Raw genomic sequence first — 26810 nt, forward strand, 5'->3', positions numbered from 1 at the left:
TGTACACTAAGTTTTGATATTATACATCCATTACTACCTCCTCCACCTACTCACCACGTGTCTGTTTCATCTCTTTCTGAACTTCATGCTTTCTTTTTGTTCACTTATTTTATTTTACTTTTATTTATTTTTTATTTATTCACATTCAAATGTTATCCTCATTCCCAGCTTCCATTCCACAAGCCCCTCTATCCTCTCTTCATCACCTTCTGCCTCTGTAGGAGTGCTTCCCCACCCATCCAACCGCTCCAGCATCAGTGACCTACTGTTCCCATATACTGGGCCATTACACGTCCACAGAACCACAGGGATTCCTTCTCAGTGATGCCAGGTAAGGCATTCCTGTGTTACATATCCAGCTGGAACAATGTGTAACCCACTGTGTACTCTTTGATTCATGGATTAGTCCCTGAGATCTGGTTGGTTCATATTATTTTTCTTCCTATGATATTGCAAACCCCTTCTGCTCCTACAATCCTTACCCTAACTTCTCCATTGGGTACCTGTGCTTAGTCGAAGTTTTGGCAGTGTACATGGACATCTGTATTGGTCCAGCTCTAGAAGATGTTTTCAGGTGACAGCTATACAGGGCTCCTGTCAATAAACACTTCTTGGCATCAGCAATAATGTTTGAGTTTAATGTTAGCAGGTGGGATGGATACCTAGGTGGGACAGTCTCTGGAATGTTATTCCCTCAGTTTCTCCTCTACTCATTTTCCCTGCTTTCCTTTGGAGAGGAAAAATTCTGAATTAATATTTTTGAGGTGGCAGGTGGCCTCATCCCTCAACTTGGGGTTTTGATTATATATTGGGATATGATCTTTACAGCGTCTAAATGTATTCAATATATTCTACACATGGCTACCCTTCCTTAAACATTTACCAGGTCCTCCTCACTCAACAGACTTTCTGTTGTTTAATCCAACAGCAAACAAGTAAAAAATCAATCAATCAAACAAACAAACAAACAAACAAAACTAACAGACAAAAGTCAAACACACACACACACACACACACAGAGAGAGAGAGAGAGAGAGAGAGAGAGAGAGAGAGAGAGAGAGAGATCATGAACATGGCCACTCAAATGTGAGCTGAACAAGGAGGACATCAAAAAAAAATGTTAAACCACATGTAGAGAAGCCCAGGAGATCTCAAACGTATACAAGGAAATACAGTCAAATGAATAAATATGGGATCAAGAGAGGTGTTCCTTCCTAAAAATAAGAATGTTCTTTGACTCTTCAGTGTTCCATAGTCAGCCTTGAAACATGCATAAAGGGATAGCATATGCTTCAACAGGGATTATTTATTAAAATATACATATTTACAAATGCAAAAATACAAGAAAATATAATAAAAGAAAGAAGAGCCCATAAACTTGAAAGAGACACTGGAGGCCTACATATGAAGGTTTGGAAGAGAAAAAGGAAGTAACAAATAAAATAACCTTGTATTTTGAAAAGATTGATTCATAAAATTAAGTTTACATATAAAAATTGGATAAACCAAATAGAAAAATTATCTCTTTCTGTCTCTGTCTCTGTGACTGTCTTTCTCTTTCTCTCTCTCTCTCTCTCTCTCTCTCTCTCTCTCTCTCTCTCTCTCACACACACACACACACACATCATAAAAACACAAAAAACAGAAACAATGTAAAAACAAGAACGTCTCAATTTTTTCCCCTTTTAATGAATGTTTCACAACCCATTTGTGATCCCAATGTTGATCAGTGATTAAGCACAAATTCTGAAACTTGTCAAAATTCTAAGAACAGAAATTAGTGGTAATTAGCTGTAGGTGGATAAAATACATCATGCCCATACTTCTTGTCTGTAGCAGATAATTTGAAATTAGTCAAATCTGGGAAATAAATACTTTCAAAATCACACTGGATATTTCTCTATGCTCTGTGGAAAATTTGTATTAAAAAAGATAAAAATACTTAATAGTGTTAGAAAGAATGATCTGGACCTTCAGGTTTCTGCCTGCATCCAGAGCTGAAAGTCAGTCACCAGACGCACTGACACATCTGGAAGCAGAGGTAAGACCAACTCTTCTGCTCCTATCAACCAGACTGTAGGCTTCAGAACACACAAACCCAGGCGCAGTCTGGGACAAGACCCTTCCAGTTACTAAGATGGACTCTCAGAAATGCAGACAGTTTTGAGAGATCAGGGGAGTCCCCCACTTCTGCTCCCATTACTGGTGAAAAAGGAATCTGCCTAGTATCCTCTGGACACAGGAAAGTAGGAGCAGTAAGGCGCATGACCATTCTGGTTTCTGCCTGCACTCTGAGCTGAACTGGTCCCAGAGCTCTCTGTACCCAGATCCAGCTGAGAAAAACAATGTCTAGAGGAGTGCTGAAATACAGGCTTACAGCATGGTCAAGGCACTGTCACAGATAGCAAGACAAGCTAATACCAGAGAAAACATGATATTTAGAGGCAAGTGTAGGAACCTACCGGGAGAAACCAAGATTATGTGGCATCATCAGAGACCATTTCTGCCACCCAAACAACAAAATCAAGATTGGGATTTAATATAATATCTCATCATGTTGACAGAATACTTTTAAAAAGACATAAATAACTCACTTAAAGACATACAAGACAACATAGGTAAACAAGTAGAAGCCCTTAAGAGGAAACACAAGTATCCCTTAAAGAATTACTGGAAAACAATATCGAACAGGTGGAGGAATTAAACAAAACTAAACAGAACTTAAAAATGGAACTAAAACAATGAAAAAGAAATCATAAAGGGAGACAAATCTGGAAATAGAAAACCAAAGAAGGTGATTAGGAGTCATAGATCAAAGAATCAAAAACAGATCAGAAGAAATAGAATAGAGAATCTCAGGGTCAGAATACACCATAGAGAACATTGAAACAATTATCAAAGAAAATGTAAAACACAAAATTCACCTAACTCAAAATATTCAGGAGATCCAGGAAACAATGAGCACATCAATCCTAAAGATAAGAGGTACAGAAGAGAGCAAAGACTCCCCAATTAAAGGGCCAGTAAATATCATCAAAAAAATTGTAGAAGAAAACTTTCCTTATCTAAAGGCAGAGATGTTAATGACTATACAGGAAGACTACAGAACTCCAAATAGATTGGAGAAGAAAAGATATCCTTCTTGCCACATACAAGTCAAAACACAAAAGACACAAACATATATATATATATATATATATATATATATATATATATATATATATATAGAGAGAGAGAGAGAGAGAGAGAGAGAGAGAGCAGTACGGGAAAAATGAAGGCAGACCTATCCAACGCACACCATACTTCTCACCAGAGACTATGAAATTCAGAACATCCTCAATAGATGGCATACAGACCCAAGCAAACACAAATGCTAGCCCAGGCTAGTATATCCAGCAAAACTCTCAATTAACATAGATGAAGAAACCAAGATATTCCTTGACAAAAACAAATTTACACAATATTTTTCTATCTATTCAGACCTACAAAGGATAATAGATGAAAAACTCAACTATAAGGAGGGAAATTCCACCCTAGGAAACCAAGAAAATAATCTTGCAATAAACCCAAATCTAACATGATTCTGCCTCTAACAACCATAATAACAGGAAAAAAAAGTCAGTATTTCTTAATATGTCTCAACATTAATGGACTTATTTCCTAAATAAAAAGACATAGACTAACAGAATGGATAAATAAACAGAAACCAGCATTCTGCTACATACAGGAAGCACACATCAGTAACAAAGACAGCCTCCAATTAAAAGATTGAAAACAATTTTCCATGCAAATGATCCCAAGAAATGAGCTTGAGTAGTAATTTTAATGTAAAATGAAAACTATTTATTTAAGGCAAAAATTTATCAAAAATGTTAGGGAGGGACACTTCATAATTATATAAGAAAAAAATCTACCAAGGTGACCTCTCAATCCTAACTATCTATGCTCAAAATGCAAGGGCACCTACATTCATAAAAAAAACCTTACTAAGGCTCAAAGCACACATTGTACCTCACACAGTTATAGTAGGAAATTTCAATATGCCACTCTCTTTAGTGGACATGTCATGGAAACAGAAACTATACAGAGACATAGCTAAAATAATAGAAGTTATGAATCAAATGAATTAACAGATATTTATAAAACATTTCATCCTAAAATAAAAGAATATACTTTCTTCTCACCATCTCATGGTACCTTCTCCAAAATTGAACTTATAATCGGTCACAAAACAGGCCTCAACAGACAGAAGATTGAAATAATATTATTCATCCTTTCAGATCACCAAGTAGTAAGTCTGGTCTTCAATTAACATTAACAACAGAAATCCCTCAAATACATTGAGTTAAACAACACTCTATTCAATGATAACTTGGTCAAAGAAGAAATAAACAAAGAAATTAAAGACTGTTTAGAATTTAATGAAGATGAAGGAACAACACATGCAAACTTATGGTACACAGTGAAAGAAGTGTTAAGAAGAAAACTCATAGCTCTGAGTTCCTCCAAAAAGAAACTGGTCAGAGCATACATTAGCAGCTGGATAGCACACCTAAAAGCTCTAGAACAGAAAAGAAGCAAAAAACACTCCCAGAGGAGTAGACAAAAAGAAATAAACAAACTTAGGGCTAAAATCAACCAGGTAGAAACAAAAAGAACTACAGAAAGAATCAATAAAACCTGAAGATCTTGGGCAGATGTAATACAGATCCAAAGAGAACACAAATGCCAGCCGCGGTTACTGTCACCAGCAAAACTATAAATTAATATATATGGAGAAACCAAGAGATTCCATGACAAAACCAAATTTACATGACATCTTTCTACAAATCCAGTGCTACAAAGGATAATATAATGTAAAGCCCAATATAAGGAGGCAAGCTACACCCTAGAAAAAGCAAGAAACTAATAATCTTGGCAACAAAACAAAGAGAAGAAAAGCACACAAAGAACTTACATCCAAATACGAATAAAACAGGAAGCAACAATCACTATTCATTAATATCTCTCAACATCAATGTGCTCAACTCTCCAGTAAAAAGACATAATTAAACAAACTGGATATACAATGGAAACACTGCATTCAGCTGCCTAGAGGAAACACATCTCAGAGACAAGGATAGACACTATCTCAGAGTGAAAGCCTGGAAAACAAATCTCCAAGCAAATGGTCGCAAGAGGCAAGCTGGAGTAGCCATTCAAATATCGAATAAAATCAATTTTCAATGAAAATTCATCAAAAAGGATAGGGAAGGACACTTGATATTCATTAAAGGAAAAATCCACCAAGACGAACTCTCAAACCTAAATATCTATGCTCCAAATACAAGGGCACCTACATACATAATAAAACTTACTAAAGCTCAAAGCACAAATTGCACCTCACACAATAATAGTAGGAGATTTCAACACAGTATTCTTATCAATGGACAGATCATGGAATCAGAAATTAAACAAAGACATAGACAGACTAAGAGAAGTCATGAACCAAATGGATTTAGCAGATATTTATAGAACATTCTATCTTAAAACTAAAGGATATACCTCATCGTATATCCAGTAACAATAAGGGAACAATGCCCACATATATATGGAAATTGAACAGTGCTCTACTCAATTATAATCTGATCACGAAAAAAATAAAGAAATTAAAGACTTCTTAGATTTTAATGAAAATGAAGGTACAATATACTCAAACTTATGGGACACAATGAAAATTGTGTTAAGAGGAAAACACATAGATCTGAGTGCCTGCAGAAAAAAACAGGAGAGGACATATATCAGCAGCTTGACAGCACACCTAATAACTATAGAATAAAAAGAACCAAATACACCCAGAAGGAGTAGAAGGCAGGAAATAATCAAAATGAGAGCTGAAATCAATCAAGTAGAATTAAAAAAAGACTATACAAAGAATCAACAGAATCAAAAGTTGGTTCTTTGAGAAAATCAACAAGATAGATAGACCCTTAGACAGACTAAAGAGAGGACACAGAGAGTGTGTACAAATTAACAAAATTAGAACTGAAAAGTGAGGCAAAACTGCAGAATCAGAGGAAATTAAAAAAATCATCAGATCCCACTACAAAAGCCTATATTCAACAAAACTTGAAAATCTGCAGGAAATGGACAATTTCCTAAACAGTTACCAGGTACAGAAGTTAAATCAGGAACAGATAAAATATTTCAACAAAATCCATATCTCCTAAAGAAATAGAAGCAGTCATTAAAGGTCTTCCAACCAAAAAGAGCCCAGGTCCAGATAGATTCAGTGTAGAATTCTATCAGACCTTCGTAGAAGAACTCATACCAATACTATCCAAACTATTCCACAAAATTGAAACAGATGGAGCGCTACCGAATTCCATCTATGAAGCCACAATTACTCTTATATCTAAACCACACAATAACCCAACAAAGAAAGAGAACTTCAAACCAATTTCCCTTATGACTATTGATGTAAAAATACTCAAAAAAATTCTGGCAAACCGAAACAAGAGCACATCAAAACAATCATCCATCATGATAAACTAGGCTTCACCCCAGGCATGCAGGGATGGTTTAACATATGGAACAACATCAATGAAATCCACTATATACAAAAACTGAAAGATAAAAAAAACATGATCATTTCATTAGATGCTGAGAAAGCATTTGACAAAATTCATCAACCCCTCAAGATAAAAGTCCTGGAAAGAATAGGAATTCAATGCCCACACATAAACATAGTTAAAGCCATATACAGCAAACCCATAGCTAATATTAAACTAAATGGAGAGAAACTTGAAGCAATCCCATTAAAATTAGGGGCTGGACAAGGCTGCACACTCTCTCCTTACTTATTCAATATAGTTCTTGAAGTTCTAGCTGCAGCAATCAGACAACAAAAAGAGATCAAAGAGATACAGATGGGAAAAGAAGAAATCAAAATATCACTATTTGCAAATAATATGATAGTATATATAAGGGATCACAAAAGTTCCACTAGAGAACTACTAAAGCTGATAGACAACTTCAGCAAAGTGGCTGGGTATAAAATTAACTCAAATAAACCAGTAGCCTTCCTCTATACAAAAGAGAAACAAGCCAAAAAAGAAATTAGGGAAATGACACCCTTCATAATAGTCCCAAATAATATAAAATAGCTCGGTGTGACTTTAACTAAGCAGGTGAAAGATCTGTACATTAAAACTTCAAACCTCTGAAGAAAGAAATTGAAGAAGATCTCGGAAGATGGAAAGATCTCAGAAAGATGGGCTCATGGATTGGCAGGATTAACATAGTAAAAATGGCCATTTTACCAAAAGTGATGTACACATTCAATGCAATCCTCATCAAAATACCAAATTCTTCAGAGAGTTAGACAGAACAATTTGCAAATTCATCTGGAATAAAAAAAAACCCGGATAGATCAAACTACACTCAACAATAAAATGACTTCTGGGGGAATCACTATCCCTGAACTCAAGCAGCATTACAGAACAATAGTGATAAAATCTGCATGGTATTGGTACAGAGACAGACAGATAGACCAGTGGAATAGAATTGAAGACCCAGAAATGAACCCACACACCTATGGTCACTTGGTTTTTGACAAAGGAGCCAAAACCATTCACTGGAAAAAAGATAGCATTTTCAGTAAATAGTGCTGGTACAACTGGAGGTAAGCATGTCGAAGAATGAAGATCGATCCCTACTTATCACCCTGTACAAAGCTTAAGTCCAAGTGGATCAAGGACCTTCACCTCAGACCAGATAAACTCAAACTAATAGAAGAAAAAAGGGGGAAGCATCTTGAACACATGGGCATTAGAGAAAATTTCCTGAACAAAACACCAATGGCTTATGCTCTAAGATAAAGAATTGACAAATGAGATCTCATAAAACTGCAAAGCTTCTTTAAGGCAAAGGACACTGTTGTTAGGAAAAAATGACAACCAACAGATTGGGAAAAGATCTTTACCAATCCTAAAACTGATAGAGGGCTTATATCCAAAATATAAAAAGAATTCAAGAAGTTAGACTGCAGGGAGACAAATAGCCATATTATAATCAGATTATAATATGGGGTTCAAAGCTAAACAAATAATTCACAGCTGAGGAAACACGAAAGGCTGAGAAACACCTAAAGAAATGTTCAACATCTTAGTCATAAGGGAAATATAAATCAAAACAACCCTGAGATTTCACCTCACACCAGTTAGAATGGCTACGATCAAAAACTCAGGTGACAGCAGATGCTGGCAAGGATGTGGAGAAAGAGAAACACTCCTCTATTGTTGGTGGGAATGCAGACTGGTACAACCATTCTGGATATCAGTCCAGAGGTTCCTCAGAAAATTCAACTATGAACTATCTGAGGACCCAGAAGATGCCCCAACATATAACAAAGACACATGCTCCACTCTGTTCATAGCAGCCTTATTTATAATAGCCAGAAGCTGGAAAGGACACAGATGCCCTTCAACAGAGGAATGGGTACAGAAAATGTGGTACATCTACACAATGGAATATTATTTAGCTATCAAAAACAATGACTTTATGAAATTCATAGGCAAATGGATGGAACTGGAAAATATCATCCTAAGTGAGGTAACCCAATCACAGAAAAACACACATGGTATGCACTCATTGATAAGTGGATATTAGCCCAAATGCTCGAATTACCATAGATGCACAGAACACGTGAAACACAAGAAGTATGATCAAAATGCGAATGCTTCACTCCTTCTTTAAAAGGGGAACAAGAATACTCTTGAGAGGGAATAGGAAGGCAACGTTTAAATCAGAGGCAGAAAGAACACCCATTCAGAGCCTGCCCCACATGTGACCCATACATATACAGCCACCGAACTAGATAAGATGGATGAAGCAAAGAAGTGCAGGTGGACAGGAACCACATGTAGATCTCTCCCTACAGACACAGCTAGAATACAACAATTACCTAGGGTAATTATGACCTCACCATGGGACCCCAGTTGAAGAAATCTTAGAAAGGATTGAAAGATCTTGAAAGGGCTTGAGACACCATATGATCCACAATGCCAAGGAACCAGAGCTTCCAGGGACTAAGCCACTACCCAAAGACTACATGGACTGACCCTGGGCTACCTCATAGGTAGCAATGAATAGCCTAGGAAGAACACTAGTGGAAGGAGAAGCCTTTGGTCCTACCAAGACTGAACCCCCAGTGAATGTGATTATTGGGGTGAGCGTGGTAATAGGGGACAAATGGGGCAACACCCATAGAGAAGGGGAGGGGCAGCATTAGGGGGATGTTTTCCCAGAAACCAGGAAAGGGAATAATATTTAAAATGTAAATAAAAAATACCCATGTTAATAAAGATGTAAAAAAAGAGAGAGAAGAAAATATCATCCTGATTAACACAATCACAAAAATACACTCATGGTATGCACTAATTAATTAGTGGATGTTACCCTAAAACCTTGATTTACCAAAGATACAATCTACAGACCACATGAAGCTGAAGAAGGTTGACCAAAGTGTGGACTCTTCAGATCTTCTTAAAAGGGGAGATAAAAATATTGATACGAGGAGATATGGAGACAAAATTTGGAGCAGAGACTGAATGAATGACCATTACGAGCCTGCCCCACCTGGGCATCCAGCCCATGTATATACAGCCATGAAAATCAATGAGGAAAGAAAATGAGCTGACCAGGGCTCACACGTTTAATTCTAGTTCTAGGGAGGCAGAGGCAGAGAATGAGACAGGTAAATTTCTGAGGCCAGCCTTGTCTACAAGAGTTCTAGGACTACCAAAATTACAAAGACAAACCCTGTCTCAAAAAACCCAAACCACACAAGCAAACAGAAAAAGAGTAGCTTTCCATAGAATTTAGGGGATTGAATGCATAGTAAGAATGGAAGAATGAGAAAAGATGATGTGAAGACATGGATTTTAACCAATGATTGAAAATTATATACAACACAATTAGGAATATTGTTTTGATGGAGATAGTAATCAATTAGTGTTCTTTTTGATTGTGTGTTCTAGTGTATACATGAGAGGGGAAAAGTAGGCTACACAGGTATGTAGAGGTTAGAATAAAACCTTGAATGGATTTTATGGACCTTCAGCCCTTTTTTTTATGTTTTGCTTCATACTTATTTTTGGATGCTTTGACACAGAATCTCTCACTTGGACTACAGATTACTGATTAGAATAACACACACACACACACACACACACATGTTTGTGTGTGTGTGTTCACCTTCTTCTCTTCTAAAAGCAATATTAGTTTGAATCTAGTTCTTTTAAAAGTAAAAACTGCAAAGTGTGTTTAAAGTAGTTCCAACAAGTGAGTTTGTCTATTGAAATATTTCTCACAACCAAAAAAACCTCAGCAAAATGTATAGTTGAGCTAAGAGCAGTGAGTCTAGTAAGTCCCAGGCCAGAGATAATTTATTAGCTTTAAACTGTTTTAACCAATAATAAATGGCCCTAAGAAAACACATTTTTTAATATACAGGTGCTAAATATCCTCAAGGTCATTTTGTTACAGGAAACATCCTTTAGAGAAATTGCCTTTCATTTATAAAGCTTGTGGGTCAGAGCTGAAATTTTCCACTTCTATTTAGAACAATTGAATATTTCCTATGAGCTGTGAAAGACTTAAATACTGATAACATTAAAATTTACTTAATATATGAATATAACATAATGAAAACAGAAATTTCTTTCAAGGTTAATGTCACAAAAAGAACCATGGTCAAGACTGGAATCCTATCGCTAAGAATATAATCCTCCCTGTGGATGGTCTAGCATGATATTTCTCAAAATTTACAGGTCAACCAAGCTGTTTTATTTAAATAATAAATTAATTTTTTTCTGTTTTCTATTGCAGATATGATGAGGCTGGTGAAAGAATGACGTCCACATCCATAATTAATAGTCCAATAATGAGAGACTTGAAAATTCAAATTGTTTGTTTTTCATGTTCAAATTTGTTCTTTAGCTTGTTCAAAATGAAATTTAACAAAGTACAGATTTTGCCTTTATTGAGAATTGCTTGAAAAATCACCAATACTTGTGAATAGGATCCAAAACTCATTGAAAAGGGTTTCTCAACTGCTTATATAGATTAGGATGGGATATGGTCATGCCTGTTGAGTGCTCTCTTGATTAATATGAAGAACTTTGAACTGTGTATGGCACCAATGTCTGGATAGAAGATTCTGATTGTGTAAGAGTTAAGAAAGCAAGATGGCCACTGGTAAATATGTTCTAGTTCACTGTTCTCTGCTCTGTACTCCAGATAGAATGTGCACTTATTACTGTGAATGTCCTTTTATGGTGAACCTTAGTTTAGATTTGTGAGCCAAGGAAATCCAATAGCTTTTTAGTTGCTTCTATCTTGCCGTGTATTATACCACCAGGTAAATGTACTAAGACACTATGGAAAAGTCTTTAGTGGAATGAAGATCATCAGATTAGCAATACTTATTTTGATTGCAGTTTCAATAAATGCAACAAGCAAGGTTATTGTCTTTTCACATTTTTTAAACATTTTGTGGTATTTTTATTTACATTTCTCTTTTATTGGTTATTTCTTTATTTACATTTCAAATATTACCCCCTTTCACAGTTTTCCATCCATGAATTCCCCATACCATCATCTCTCCCCTTATTCTATGAGAGTGTTTGCACTCCACAACACCTCAGCCCTTCGCTCCTTTCTACCATTGCATTCCCATACACTTTAGGGTCCAGCCTTGGCTGGACGAAGGTCTTCTTCTCCCATTGGTGCCCAACAAGGCTATCCTCCTCTACATATGCAGGTGGAGTTGTGGGTCTGTCCAGTTGTACACTTTTGGTAGTGCTTTAGCCTCTGGGAACTCTGGTTGATTGATATTGTTCTTATGGGTTTGCAAGCCCCTTTAGCTCCTTCAATCCTTTCTATAATGAAGAACCGATTCTCAGTAATATGGATTGATGCTAGTATTTGCCAATATATTTGTCATGCTCTGGGAGAGTTTCTTAGCAGACAGCTATATCAAGCTCCTGCCATCATACACTTTTGGCATCAGCAATATATTCTGGGTTTGTTGGCTCTATGCATATAGGCTGCATCCCCAGTTAGGGGAGTCTTCTAGTGGCCATTCCTTCAGTCTGTGCTGCAAACTGTCCTCATAACACCTCTTAGTAATACTTTTTTTCTCCCTTTTAAGAGGATTGAAGTATTTGCACTTTTGTCATCCTTCTTCTTGAGCTTCTTGTGGTCTGACAATTGTACCTTGGTTAATTCGAGTTTGCGGCTTATATCAACTTATCAGTGAGTGCATACATTGTGTGTTTTTTGTTATTGGGTTACCTCTCTCATGAAGATACATTATTGTTCCATTCATTTGTGTATGAATTTCGTGAAGTCATTGTTTTTAATAGCTGGGTAATACTGCATTGTGTAAATGTACCACATTTTCTGTATCTATTCCTCTGTTGAGGGACATAGGGATCCTTTGCTGTTTCTGGCTATCATAAATAAGGTTGCTATAAACATAATGGATGATATGTTCTTGCTATTTGTTCAAAATCAATTGGGTGTATGCCCAGGAGTTTTATAGATGGGTCCTCAGGTAGTACTATGTCCAAGCTTCTGAAGAACATCAGGACTGATTTCCAGAGTGGTTGTACCAGCTTGCAATACTGCCAACATTGGAGGAGTTTTGGTCTTTTAACACATCCTCACCAGTGTCTGTTATCACATGAGGTTTTGATCTTAGCCATTCTGACTCCCATGATGTGGAATCTGAAGGTTGTTTTGATTTGCATTTCCCAAATAATTAAGGATGTTAAACATTTGTTTAGGCACTTCTAGGCCACTCGATAATCCTCAGCTGAGAATTCTTTGTTGAGCTTTGTACCCCCTTTGTTAATAGGGTTATTTGACTCTCTGGAGTCTAACTTCTTAAATTCTTTGTGTATATTGGATATTAGCCCTCTATGAGATGTAGGATTTGTAAAGTTCTTTTCAAAATTTGTTGGTTGCCCTTTTGTCTTAATGACAGTGTCATTTTCCTTAAAGAAGCTTTGCAATTTTTTGAGGTCCCATTTATCGACTCTCAATCTTAGAGCATAGGTTATTGGTCTACTCTTCAGAAAGTTTTCCTCAGTGCCCATGTGTTCACGACTCTTGCTCTTGTCTTCTTCTATTAGTGTCAGTGTATCTGATTTTATGTGGAGAACCTTTGTCCACTTGGACTTGAGCTTACTTCAAGGAATTAAGAATGGATTGATTTGTATTTTTCTGCATGCTTACCTCCAGAGGTATATGTGTTCATTTCTGAATCTTCAGATCTATTCATCTGATCTATCTGCCTGTCTCTGTACCAATACAATATCGTTTTTATCACTAGTGCTCTGTAATACTGATTGAGGTAGGAATTGTCCTTCCCCCAGAAGTTCTTTTATTGTTGAAGACTTTTTGCTATCCTTGGGTTTTCGTTATTCGAAATGATTTTGCAAATTAATCTTTCTATTTCTATGAAGAATTGAGTTGGAAATTGGGTGCAGATTGCATTGAATCTGCAGACTGATTTTGGCAAAATGGACATTTTCACTATATTAATCCTGCCAATTCATGAACATGGGAGGACTTTCTATCTTCTGAGATCTTCTTCCATTTCTTTATTTAGAGACTTGAAGTTCTTGTCATACAGGCCTTTCTTTTTTTTCCGTAAAATATCACATTTTATTTTATTTTTTTTATTAACTTGAGTATTTCTTATATACATTTCGAGTGTTATTCCCTTTCCCGGTTTCCGGGCAATCATCCCCCTCCCCTCTCCCCTTTTTTATGGGTGTTCCCTTCCCCATCCTCCTCCCTGTTGCCCTCCCCCCCAACAATCTAGTTCACTGGGGGTTCAGTCTTAGCAGGACCAAGGGCTTCCCCTTCCACTGGTGCTCTTACTAGGATATTCATTGCTACCTATGAGGTCAGAGTCCATGGTCAGTCCATGTAAAGTCTTTAGGTAGTGGCTTAGACCTTGGAAGCTCTGGTTGCTTGGCATTGTTGTCCATATGGGGTCTCAAGCCCCTTCAAGCTCTTCCAGTTCTTTCTCTAATTCCTTCAACGGGGGTCCTATTCTCAATTCAGTGGTTTGCTGCTGGCATACACCTCTGTGATTGCTCTATTCTGGCTGTGTCTCTCAGGAGAGATCTACATCCGACTCCTGTAGGCCTGCACTTCTATGCTTCATCCATCTTGTCTAATTGGATGGCTGTATATGCATGGGCCACATGTGGGGCAGGCTCTGAATGGGTGTTCCTTCTGTGTCTGGTTTTTTTTTTTTTTTTTTTTTTTTGGTTCTTTTTTTCGGAGCTGGGGACCGAACCAAGGGCCTTGTGCTTCCTAGGTAAGCGCTCCACCACTGAGCTAAATCCCCAGCCCCCGTCTGTTTTAATCTTTGCCTCTCTATTCCCTGCCAAGGGTATTCTTGTTCCCCTTTTAAAGAAGGAGTGAAGCAGTCACATTTTGATCATCCGTCTTGAGTTTCATTTGTTCTAGGCATCTAGGTTAATTCAAGCATTTGGGCTAAAAGCCACTTATCAATGAGTGCATACCATGTGTGTTTTTCGTGATTGGGTTACCTCACTCAGGATGATATTTTCCATTTCCGACCATTTGCCTACGGATTTCATAAAGTCATTGTTTTTGATAGCTGAGTAATATTCCATTGTGTAGATGTACCACATTTTCTGTATCCATTCCTCCATACAGGCCTTTCATTAGCTAAGTAACACCGAGGCATTTTACATTATTTGGGACTATTGTGAAAGGTGTCCTTTCCCTAATTTCTTTCTCAGCTTGTTTATTCTTTAAGTAGAGGAAGGCTATTGATTTGTTTGAGTTAAATTTATACCATGCCACTTTGCTGAATTTGTTTTTCAGAATTAGCAGTTCTCTGGTGGAGCTTTATCAGGTCACTTAAGTACACTAGCCTATCATCTGTAGATAGAGAAATTTAACTTCTTCTTTTCCAATTTGTATTCCATTGTCCTCCTTTGTTGTCTAATTGTTCTGCCTTGGATTTTGAGTACTCTATTGAATAAGTATGGAGAGAGTGGTTAGCCCTGTCTAGTCCCTAATGTTAGTGGTATTGCTTCCAGTTTTTCATCATTTATCTTGAGGATGGCTACTGATTTGCTTTATATTGCCTTACTAATTTTAGGCATTAGCTGTGGATTCCTGATCTTTCGAAGACTTTTAAAATGAAGGGGTGTTGAATTTTGTCAATTTTTTCTCACCTTCTAAAGAGATGATCATGTGGTTCTTTGAGTTTGTTTATATAGTGGATTATGTTGATGGATTTCCATATATTTAACCATCCATGCATCACTGAGATGAAGCCTACATGATCATGATGGATGACCATTTTGATTTGTTATTGGCATCTGTTTGCAGGAATTTTACTGAATATTTTTGTGTTGAGATTCTTGAGGTAATATAAATTGGTTTGAAATTTGCTTTCGATTCTGGGTTTTTTTATGGTTTGGGTATAGGCATAATTGTGCCTTCATAGAAGGAATTTGGTAGGGTTCATTCTGTTTCTCTTTTGTGGAATAGTATTGGTATTAGGTCTTCAATGAAGGTTTGAAAGATTTCTGTACTAACCCACTTGGTCCTGGGCTTTTATTGGTTGGAATAATTTTATTAACTGCCTCTATTACTTTAGGAGTTATGTGCACTGTTTAGATGATTTATCTGATCCTGATTTAACTTTGGTATCTGGTATCTATCTAGAAAATTGTCCATTTCATCCAGATTTTCCACTTTTGCTGAATATAGGCTTTAGTATTAGGATCTGATGATTTTTTGAATTTCCTCAGATTCTCTTGTTATGTCTCCCTTTTCATTTATGATCTTGTTAAGGTTAATATTCTTTCTCTGCCCTCTGGTTAGTCTGGCTAGGTGTTTATCTTGTTGATTTTCTCAAACAACCAGCTCCATGTTTCCTTATTTCTTTTTTTAACCAGTACATAAAACATTTATATACAGAGTTTTATATTTCAAAAGTTTCTATAGCGGCAAATTATCCACAGTCTTGAGAAGTTCAGTGGAAGATAAAGCATATTGTTCCCTAAGCAAGAGGATAGCCTTTTGTACCCTGATACTTTATCATAGGCACAGACATTGTATCCCCTTTTCTCTTTTTATCTGTTTTTTGTATAGTTCTTTTTGTTTCTATTTAGTTGACTTCAACCCTGAGTTTAATTATTTCCTTCCATCTAGTCCTCTTGCATATACTTGTTTTTTTTATGTTCTAGAGCTTTTAGGTTTGCTGGCAATGTGCTAATGTATGCTCTCTTTTTTTTGTTTTGGAGCCACTTATACCTATGAGTTTTCCTCTTAACATTGCTTTCTTTTGTCCCATAAGTTTGGTTATGATGTGCTTTCATTTTCATTAAATTTGAAAAAGTCTTTAATTTCTTGGTTTATTCCTTCCTGGTCCAAGGTGTCATTAACTAGAGCATTTTTCAGCTACCATGTGTTCGCGGGATTTCTCTCATTTTTGTAGTTATTGAAGACAAACCTTAGACCTTGGCGATCTGTTAAGATGAATGGGATTATTTCAATCTTCTTATATCTGTTGAGGCATATTTTATGACCAATTATGTGGTCAATTTTGGATAAGGTATCATGAAGTGTTCAGAAGATATATATATATATATATATATATATATATATATATATACATGATGAAATATTCCATAAATATTTGTTTAACCCATTTGGTTCATAACTTCTTTTAGTTTCTCTATGTCTCTGTTTACTTGATGTTTCAATGATATGTCCATTGATGAGAGTGATGTGTAGAAATCTCCCACTATTATTGTATGAGGTGCAATGTGTGCATTGAACTTTAGTAAGGCTTCTTTTATGAATGTTGTTACTTCTGCTTATGTAGCATAGATATTCAGAATTGAGAGTGAATCTTGGAGGATTTTTCCTTTGATGTGTACGAAGGATGCTTCCTTATCTTTTTCGACAATTTTTTTGTTGAAAGTTGATCTTATTCATAATTCAAAGTCCTACTCCAGCTTGTTTCTTCGGACCATTTTCTTGGAAAATTGTTTTCAATCCTTTTATTCTAAGGTAGTGGCTGTATTTGTTACTGAGGTACATTTCCTCTATGCAGCAAAATTCTGGGTTCTGTTTAAATACCTGGTCCGTTATTTTATGCCTTTTTATTTGTGAATTTAGTCCACTGATGTTAAGAAATGGTAAGGTTTTGTGTTCGTTTTTTCCTGTTATTTTTGTTATTAAAGCAGAAATTATGACTTTGTGGCTCTCTTGTTTTGGGTTTGCTTCAAGAAGATTATTTTATTGCTTTTCCAAGGGTGTGCTTTTCTTCTTTGTGTTTGCGTTTTCCATCTATCATCCTTTGTAGGGCTTGATATGTAGAAAGGTATTATATAAATTTAGTTTTGTAGTATCTTGCTTTCTCCATCTATGTTAATTGAGAGTTTTGCTGGATATCATAGCCTTGGATGGAGTTTGTGTTTTCTTATGGTCTATGTGACATATGAGCAGGATCTTCTTTCTTTCATTGTCTCCGGTAAGAATCTGGAGTAATTCTGATTAAATCTGCATATATATGTTACTTGACATTTTTCACTTAATGCTTTCAATATTCTCTCTTTGCTTTGTCCAGTCAATTTGGAGTTCTGTAGACTTTTTATATATTTATGTGCATCCCTTTCTTTAGGTTAGGAGAGCTTCCTTTATAATTTTATTGAAGATATTTAGTGGTCCTTTAAGTTGGGAATCTTCTCTCTCTTCTATACCTTAGGTTTGAACATTTCATTGTGTCCTGTATTATCTGGATGGTTTAGTTTAGGAGCTGTTTGTTTTTATATATATTTTTTGATGGTTGTATCAATGTTTACTTTTGTGTCTTCTGGCCCTGAAATTCTCTCTTCTATCTCTTGTATTCTGTTGGTGTTGCTTCCATATGTGACCCCTGATCATTTCCCTAAGTTTTTTTTATTTCCAGTGTTGTCTCTCTTTGTGATTTATTTGTCACTTCTATTTAAATTTTTTTAGATCCTGTTTTTTTGTTCCTCAATTCCTTCCCCTGTTTGATTTTGTTTTCCTTTGATTCTTTAAGTTTTTTTTTCTTTTTCTCTTTGAATACTTCTACTTGTTTACCTGTGTTGTCCTCTATTTCTTCAAGGGAGTTATTTATATCCTACATAATATCCACTATCATCATGATGAGATGTGAACTTAAATTCAAATCTTGTTTTTCCTTGTTTTGGGGTATTCATTATAAAACTGGGCTACGATGATGCCATGTAGAGTTGGTTTCTGATGCTTCGGTTGCTGTGCCTGCCTCTCTCCACCTGCTTGTCCCTGATGTTAGTTTTTCTTGCTCTCTCTGACAGTGGCTTGACTCTCTTGTAAGCCTGTGTGTCAGCACTCTTAGACATGGCTTTCTTCCACCAGGATCTATGTACAGAGAACTGTGGAAGTGTCCTATTCCTGCCTGCTCCTGGGTCCATATGTGTTGAGGGCTTTCAGGCAGTTCAGTTGTAACTGAAGTGGTTGTTTTACCACTACTCTCAGCTGTGTCACAACTGCTTAACTGACTTCCATCTCTGGGCACAGGCAGAGACTGAAAGGATTTTTTCCCTGATAGTTTCTAGGTTCCTGTGTGCAGAGGGTTATAGACAGGTTCCTCTTGGTTCCGAATGTAAGCAGAAGTGGAGGTCTTCCCTAAGCTCTTAGGATTGTTAGTACTTCAGAAAGTCCAGCTCTCTCCATGATGGGATTTGAGTACAGAGAGCTTTTGGACTGAGTCATCGCCAGGTGCAGTCAATAAACTGTCCCAGACTGCTCTTGCATCCTTTCACATATTGATATAGGATTGCCATCTGTAAGTATGTTGAGACACATTCATAGCTGTTCTGCAATACCTGTGACAATTTCCTACATCTGGGCAAGTAGGAGTAAGTAAGAAGTCCTGAATTTACCTTGACAAAACCCTTGAAATCTGCTAGGTATATGACACATGCCTGTATTTCTAGCAATAGGTGGTGAAGACAACGTTCATAGAGCTCCATTACTAGGCAATCTTGAAAAAAATATTTGGACTATATGTAGAATGAGAAGCACTGCTCAATAGTTTAGCTAGCAAATGACCCCTTGTAAATCAAACTTAATCTAATATCCAAGTTCAGTACTCCATATACACTTGCATCAGAATGTCCAAACACACACTCTTTCTTAAACACTCATACACACACACAAACACACACACACACACACAAACACACACACACACAAAGTTCAAATTTTGAAAACTAGGGAATATCTATATTCAATATATATGAGATATTAAGAGCTCCAGATTATAGTTTCTAGCATGATCATCACAATTAAGAAACACATCTGTATAATTAGGTGTTATCATCATCATCATCATCATCATCATCATCATCATCATCTTGTTATTTTTATCTCATGTGTATGAGATGAATATACTTGTATAAGTTTGTTCATTTTTGTCAATGTGCATATGGATATCCATGTTGTTTAGAAGGACAGAAGTTTGCTGAGTGCAAAAGTGCTTGCCACACAAATGTGAGGATTTGATTCCTGGTGATCAACACTAACTACAACTAGACACTGTAGTCACAACAAGGTAGAGTCTATTAATAACCTCAGTGCTTCTTCAAGGACCTGAGCAGTATACATGTAATTTTTATTAGATCTAGTATCCACAGATGAAAACAAGAGGAAACTATCTCAAACATGCAAAAGTCTAGAAATAAGACCTGAACTTGTACTGTGACTTCCACCTCTCCACTGTTAAATGCACATACCTACACATACACACATACACACATACACACAAACACACACACACACACACATAGAAACAGAGGCAGAGACAGAGAGAGACAGAGAGAGAGACAGAGAGAGAAAGAAAGTCATGATACACACATTAATCACAGTACACTCACAAATATATAAGTTAAATAAAGAAACTTAAAACACATTCACGTATTTGAAAGGGAAAACTTGGCCTGTGGCCTTTCAAAGTTTTGCTGGTGTATTTGTAGACCAACTTCAGTTTGTGATCTCTGAAGATGTAGCTCTTCAAGATTCTGAATCATTCAGTATTGTATTTTACCAAAAAAGGAAGATTGTATTATTGGGAAAGTGTTTTAATAAAAATCGAAGGAAAAATAAATATAGAAAGAAAGAAAGGAAGGAAGGAAAGAAGGAAGGAAGGAAGGAAGAAAGAAAGGAAGGAAGAAAGAAAGAAAGAAAGAGAGAAAGAAAGAAGGAAAGAAGAAAGATTATAAAAATTTTCACAGTGATTTATTCTGATGTCTTGGGAATTTAAGTTAAGGAAATAGTTACTGAAGTACTGCCATTTAATGCTACTCAATATTGAGCATATAGCTTGCATAGCATGCATCTTGCATACATTGGCTTTCTGTGTACATGTCAGAAGGATGCTCATGTTTACTCATTGTTTCTCTCCAAGAAGTTCCATGTCAGTGTAAAAACCAGAGTCATTCTGAATGTGCAATTCATGACTCCATAAATTTCAGTGCTGTCAATGAGTACACATAGAGGGATCCTTGGCTCCAGCAGCATATGCAGAGGCTGGCATTATCCAGCATCAATAGCTGGAAATAAGAGGACAATCCTTTGGTCTTGTGAAGGCTCATTTCCCCTGTGTAGGGTAATGCCATGTATTGAAGTAAGAGTAGTTAGGTGGGAGTTGGAACATCCTCATAAAAGCAGGGGGAGGGGGTATGGAAGAGGGTTGAAAGAGGATAACATTTGAAATGCAAACACATAAATATCCAAGAAAAATAATAACCCTGAAAAAGTTAATTAATTAATGGAAGCAAAAGAAAATAGCAGGGCAAAGAAAGTCACATATATCAAATGTAATAAAAGAGTGGATTTTTGAATGAGGTAGGAGAATGAGGAGATGGAACACAGAGGGTAGAATATAACAATGTGTGTGATGAATAAGGGAAAGGATCTAGTAAAAAGCATGAAGACCATAGAAAATATGTTATTTTCCCCATTTTTTTGTCAACTACCATGAGATTTGTCTTCCACGATTTCTTACTACAGTGCTTTTTAAACTATGGACCTATTATATTCTAAACACATATCCCACATTTGCTCTAGTGGAAATCTTCAACATTTGCAAATGTAGAAATAATGTATGATCTGGGGATCAGAACTTGCGTCTTTATGGGTATTTAGAAATCACGTTACTTGTTGAGCTTCCCCCAGTCTTAGAACCTCTTCCTTAACTTAAGGATAGAGAACACTAAACAAGAAAGTTTTTCCTAAAAAGACAAGTTCTGTGCTCTATTTTGCTTTAATTTTACCTTTTCCATATGGCTAAAACTTTCTACATGACATAATATTTAGATTATTTTTTCAGAGTAAATGATGCAACATTGGTAAAATTTGTGATCAAGTATTGGATGCTGAGCATTTTAAACAGGATGATGAACTAAGTATTTGAAGTTTTCTTTTTTTCTTTTTTATTTTTTTTGAGGATGCAAATTAACTTTATTTAGTCATGACGTGAGATTTTTATTTTGCAGAAATGAAAATTAACTTTGGATTATACTATGGGACTTAAGAATAGTTCATATTTAAAAGCATATTAACCTACCTAGCCACAAAAAACAAAGGGCTGGCAGTTGGGAAACATTAGCATTTCTGCTCTGCCTCCTGTTTTCAACTGCCAGTTGACATAGCACGTTGACATGTGAGAAAATGAGATTTATGTCACACTCTTCCTTGTGGTTTTATGAGGTAGGTGAAGAACATTATGCTGCCTCTTGCAACTGCTGTAGATACTGAAGGGGAAGCAAGCAGCCCAGCATCTGCTGTGTAATGGATTCTCAACCAACATTTGCTCATAGTGCCTGATCCATCCCCTTCTCCTATGGGCTCCTTTGCAGTTGGAGATAGCACTTGCTGAACATGTTTGTGAGCGACACAGATGATCATTGACAAAGAGCGCCTTCTCTCCCACAGAACAATCCTTCAATACCTAGGGACTGCTGGTTGAAGCCATACACCAATTAGGTCTTAAGAATGACTGTAGGATGTGTCGGGATTGTGACATCTTCTTTAAGAGGGGCGCTGCCAAAAGAGCCAGACTTTACCACAGTGTCTAAGTCAAACTCAAGAGTTAGTCAATAGTTTCTTCTAGGGCTTTTCTGTGCCCTGAGTTATGAAACAGAGGGCTGGTGGGAGTTCTTGCTCAGATCTGTAGCCCATGCTGAAAGATCCCCGAAGAGAGACCCTTTCTAAAGTCGCGGGAAATCGTGGACCCCAGACACAGAGAGACCATTTTGGATGTAATAAGCAAAGTAATATGCAACATTGGTAAAATTTGTGATCAAGTATTGGATGCTGAGCATTTTGAACAGGATGATGAAATAAGTATTTGAAGTTTTCATAAAAAAAATCAGCTGGAAAAAATTCCCTTGACATTATATGAAATATTGTTGTATTCTAATAAACACCTTTTAATCACTGAGATTTAGAAATATACAAATCACTCCTATTATTGAAATATATTTTCTGGTTTTGTTTATGCCTTTAAAATATAATTAGGAGTCTGAGAAGTGTAAGGTTTGATTCCTACACTCCTTCCCTTACCAAAAATTTAAAACCATTCTGCCAGTCAATCAAATGGTCTATACAAACTTCTAGTGCTGCAGTAACAACTGGAACCTCTGAAGTTCCAGTTTCATGCAGATATAAACAGTGAAAAAATTCTTTACAATGAAATATGAGCAGGATGAGAGAAATTCAATAAAAAATTAATCTTGAAATCAAAAGAGTAAAGATGCCAACTCAAATATAAAGGCAGATATATCGGCATTATTTCAACTTTTTCATCAGCATCTATAAAAGTCATAAAAGCAAGAGAGAAAACATTTTGCATGCTTAAAGCAAATGAATGTGGACCAAGAATGCTACATCCAGCAAAAGATAACTTTTGAAAAGAAAATGATGGCAATTCACAACAAACACAAACTCAGGAAATTCTAAACAAGGAAAAAATAAATTGAGAAAATTGAAAATAGAAACAATACAGAAATAATAAAGAGAGACAAACACGGAGATATAAAACCTAAGAAAGAGATCAGGAATCATAGATGCAAGCATTACCAACAAAATACAAGAGATGGAAGAGAGACTCTGAGGGAAAGAAGATCCCATAGAAAAAAATTGACGTGACTGTCAAGAAAAATGAAAAGTACAAAAAAGAAAACCTGCTAACACAAACATCCAGGAAATCAAGGACACATGAAAAGACCAAACCTACAGATAATACATATAGAAGAAAGTGAAGATTTCCTTATTATAGAGTCAGTAAGCATTTTCAACAAAATTATAGAAGAAAACTTCCCTAAAGAAATAGATGCCCATGAATATGACAAAAGCCTAGAGAACTCCAAAAAGATTGGTCCAGAAAATAATTCTTCCCTTCTCAAAATAGTTAAAACAAATTCACAAAATAAAGTCAGAATATTAAAATCAGTAATGGGAAAAGCTCAAGTAACATATAAAGGCAGACCTATGAAAATTGAACCAGACTTCTCAACAGAGACTATAAAACCAGGAAGATTCTAAGCAGGTGTCATACAGACCCTAAAAGAACATAAATGCCAGCCTAGGCTACAATATCCAGTAAATGTCTCAATTAATATAGATGGGAAAACTAAGATATTTCATGAAAAAAACAAATTTATAAAATATTTTTCCAAATATCCAGCCCTACAGAGGATAATAGATGGAAAGGAGGGGAATTACACTCAAGAAACAGCAAGAAAAAAACTCTTCCAACAAACACAAAAGAAGATAGCCATGGAAACATGATTTAAACACTAACAACTAAAAAGTCAGGAAACAACAATCATTATTATGTAACATCTCATCGTACAAAGGGACTAAGTTCTCTAATAAAAAGACATATACTAAGAGACTGAACATGTAAATATGACCCAGCATTTTGCTGCATACAAGAAATGTACCTCAACGACAAAGACAGACACTAGTTCAGAGTAAAAATCTGGAAAAATTTTTCCACAGACATGGTGCCAAGAAACTAGCTGGAGCCGCCCTTCTAATATCAAGTAAAAGCAACTTTCAAGCAAAAATAATCAAAAAGAAGATAATAAATGGTACTTCAAACTCATCAAAGAAAAAAATCTACCATGATGAACTGTCAATACTTAATATCCATGCAAGGTAACCTACATTCATAAAAGAAACTTTACTAAAGCTCAAAACATACATTGCACCACAGAGTAGTAGGGAGAGATTTCAATCCTCCACTCTCATCAATGAACAGATCATGAAAACAGAAACTAAACGGAGACACAGTGAAACTAACAAAAAGTTAAAAACCAATTGAATTTAACAGATATCTATCTATACAACAGCTCACCCTAAAACAAAGAAATACAACCTCTTATCAGCACCTCATGTTAACTTCTCCAAAACTGATCCTATAATCAGTCTAAGAGCATACCTCAACAAATACAAGAAGATTGGAATAATCCCATACATCCTATCAGATCACCATGGACTAAGGCTGGTCTTCAATAACAACAATAAAAACAGAAAGCCCACATTCGCTTGGAATCTGAACAAAGTTCGACCCAATTATTACTTGGTCAATGAAGGAATAAAGAAAGAAATCAAAGACTTATTAAAATGTAATGAAATGAACACACAATATACCCACTCTTCTGGGACCTAAATAAAAGTAGTGCTAAGAGGAAAATTCATAGCTCTGAGTGCCTGCCCAATCAAACTGTGGAGAGCATATACTAACAGCTCAACTGCAACACTAAAAACTGTAGAAAAAAAAAGCAAATACAGCCAAGAGGTAGAAACGAGAGGGAATAATCAAACTGGGGTTGAAATAAAAAAGAACTATACAAAGAATCAACAAAACCAGAGTAGGGTTGAGAAAGTCAACTAGATAGACAAGCACTTAGCCAGAATAACCAGAAAGCACAGAGACAGTATCCAAATTGACATGTTGGCTGCTTCTCTCTCTTCCATTCTCCTCCTCCTCTCTAAAACTTTTCCCCTGCCCATCCTTCCTTCTCGTCCAATGACAGGCCTCATTCTATCCTGTAACTGCTTTCATCTGCAGAATGACATCATCCTACATTATCAGGATCAAAAAGGCTACATCCCAAGGATGCAGGGATGTTTCAATATATGGAAATCCAAGAATGCTATCTTTATAAACAGACACAGAAAAATGAGATTATCATCTTATTAGATGCTGATATATTATTTGACAAATTTCAATACTCTTCATTATAAAATCTTTGAAGGATCATGGATTCAAGGACCATTCCAAAACATATCAGAAGCAATGTACAGCATACCTGTAGTCAACATCAAACTAAATGGAAAGAAATTTGAACTAATCTCACTAAAATCAGAGACTAGAACAGGCTTCCTACTCTCTTCCTACTTATCCACTATAGTTATTGAAGTTCTAATCAGAGTAATAAGACAAAAATTGGTCAAACAGATAGAAATTGGAAAGGAAGAAGGCAAAATATCACTATTTGTTTTGCAGACGATAAAATAATATAGTTAAGTGAAGACAAAAATTCCACTAGCGAACAGTCAAACCTGGTAAACAATTTCAGCAAAGTGGCTGTACATAAAATTAATGCAAACAATTAAGGAGCCTTCCTTTACTCAAAGAATAAACAAGTTGACAAAGAAATTGGAGAAACAACACATTTCACAATAATCATAAATTATATAAAATACCAAGCAACTGAATGATCTGTATTAAAACCTCAAGTCTATCAAGAAAGAAATCCACAAAGATCTCAGAAGATGGAAAGATTTCTCTATTCATGGATTGGCAGGATTAATATAATAAAAATGGCCATCGTGCCAAAGCAATTTACAGTTATAGTAAATCTCCATTAAAATTGCAACCTAATCCTTCATAGAATTAGAAAGAGAAGTTTATGAATTCATTTGGAATAATAGAAAACCCAGGATAGCAAAAATAATTCTCAACAACTGAGAACTTCTGACGCAAATCTCATCCCTGACCTCAAGCTATTTTACAGAGCAATTGTTGTAAAAACTGCACGATATTGGCACAGAGACAGGCAGGTAGATTAGTGGAATAGAATTGAAGGCTCAAAATGACCCCACACATCTATGGTCATTTGATCCTTGACAAAGAAGCTAAAATCATCCAATTGGAAAAATAGTGCATATTCAACAAATGGTGCTGGTTGCCCTAGAGGTCAGCATGCAGAAGAATTCAAATTGATGCATTCTTATCTTATTGTAAAAAAATCAAGTACAAGTAAATCAAAGGCATCAGTAACAAGAAAGAGAATTCCCACTAAATAATAATAATTAAAAAAATAAAACAAAACAAACAAAACAAACAAACAAACAAAAACAGATGTAAGTAACTAGAATTACAAATTTTACAAATTCAGATGCTTAGATGTTAGTGCAAAACTGCAATTCATAATGGCCAGGACAAAATGTCTCCATTAGGGCCCAGCAACCTTACCACAGTAAGCACACTGTCAATAGGGCAAAAATGGCAGCTTAAAGATTGGAAAAAGATCTTCACCAACCCTATACTTGCTAAAGGGCTAAAATCAATATACACAAATAACTCAAGAAATTAAATTCCAAAGAAATAAATAATCTTACTAAAATGGGGTACAGAATTTATACAATGGAAGCCTACTCAGCTACTAAAACAATGACAT

This window comes from Rattus norvegicus, chromosome 13, assembly GCF_036323735.1.
Source record: "Rattus norvegicus strain BN/NHsdMcwi chromosome 13, GRCr8, whole genome shotgun sequence".
Taxonomy (NCBI): Eukaryota; Metazoa; Chordata; class Mammalia; order Rodentia; family Muridae; genus Rattus; species Rattus norvegicus.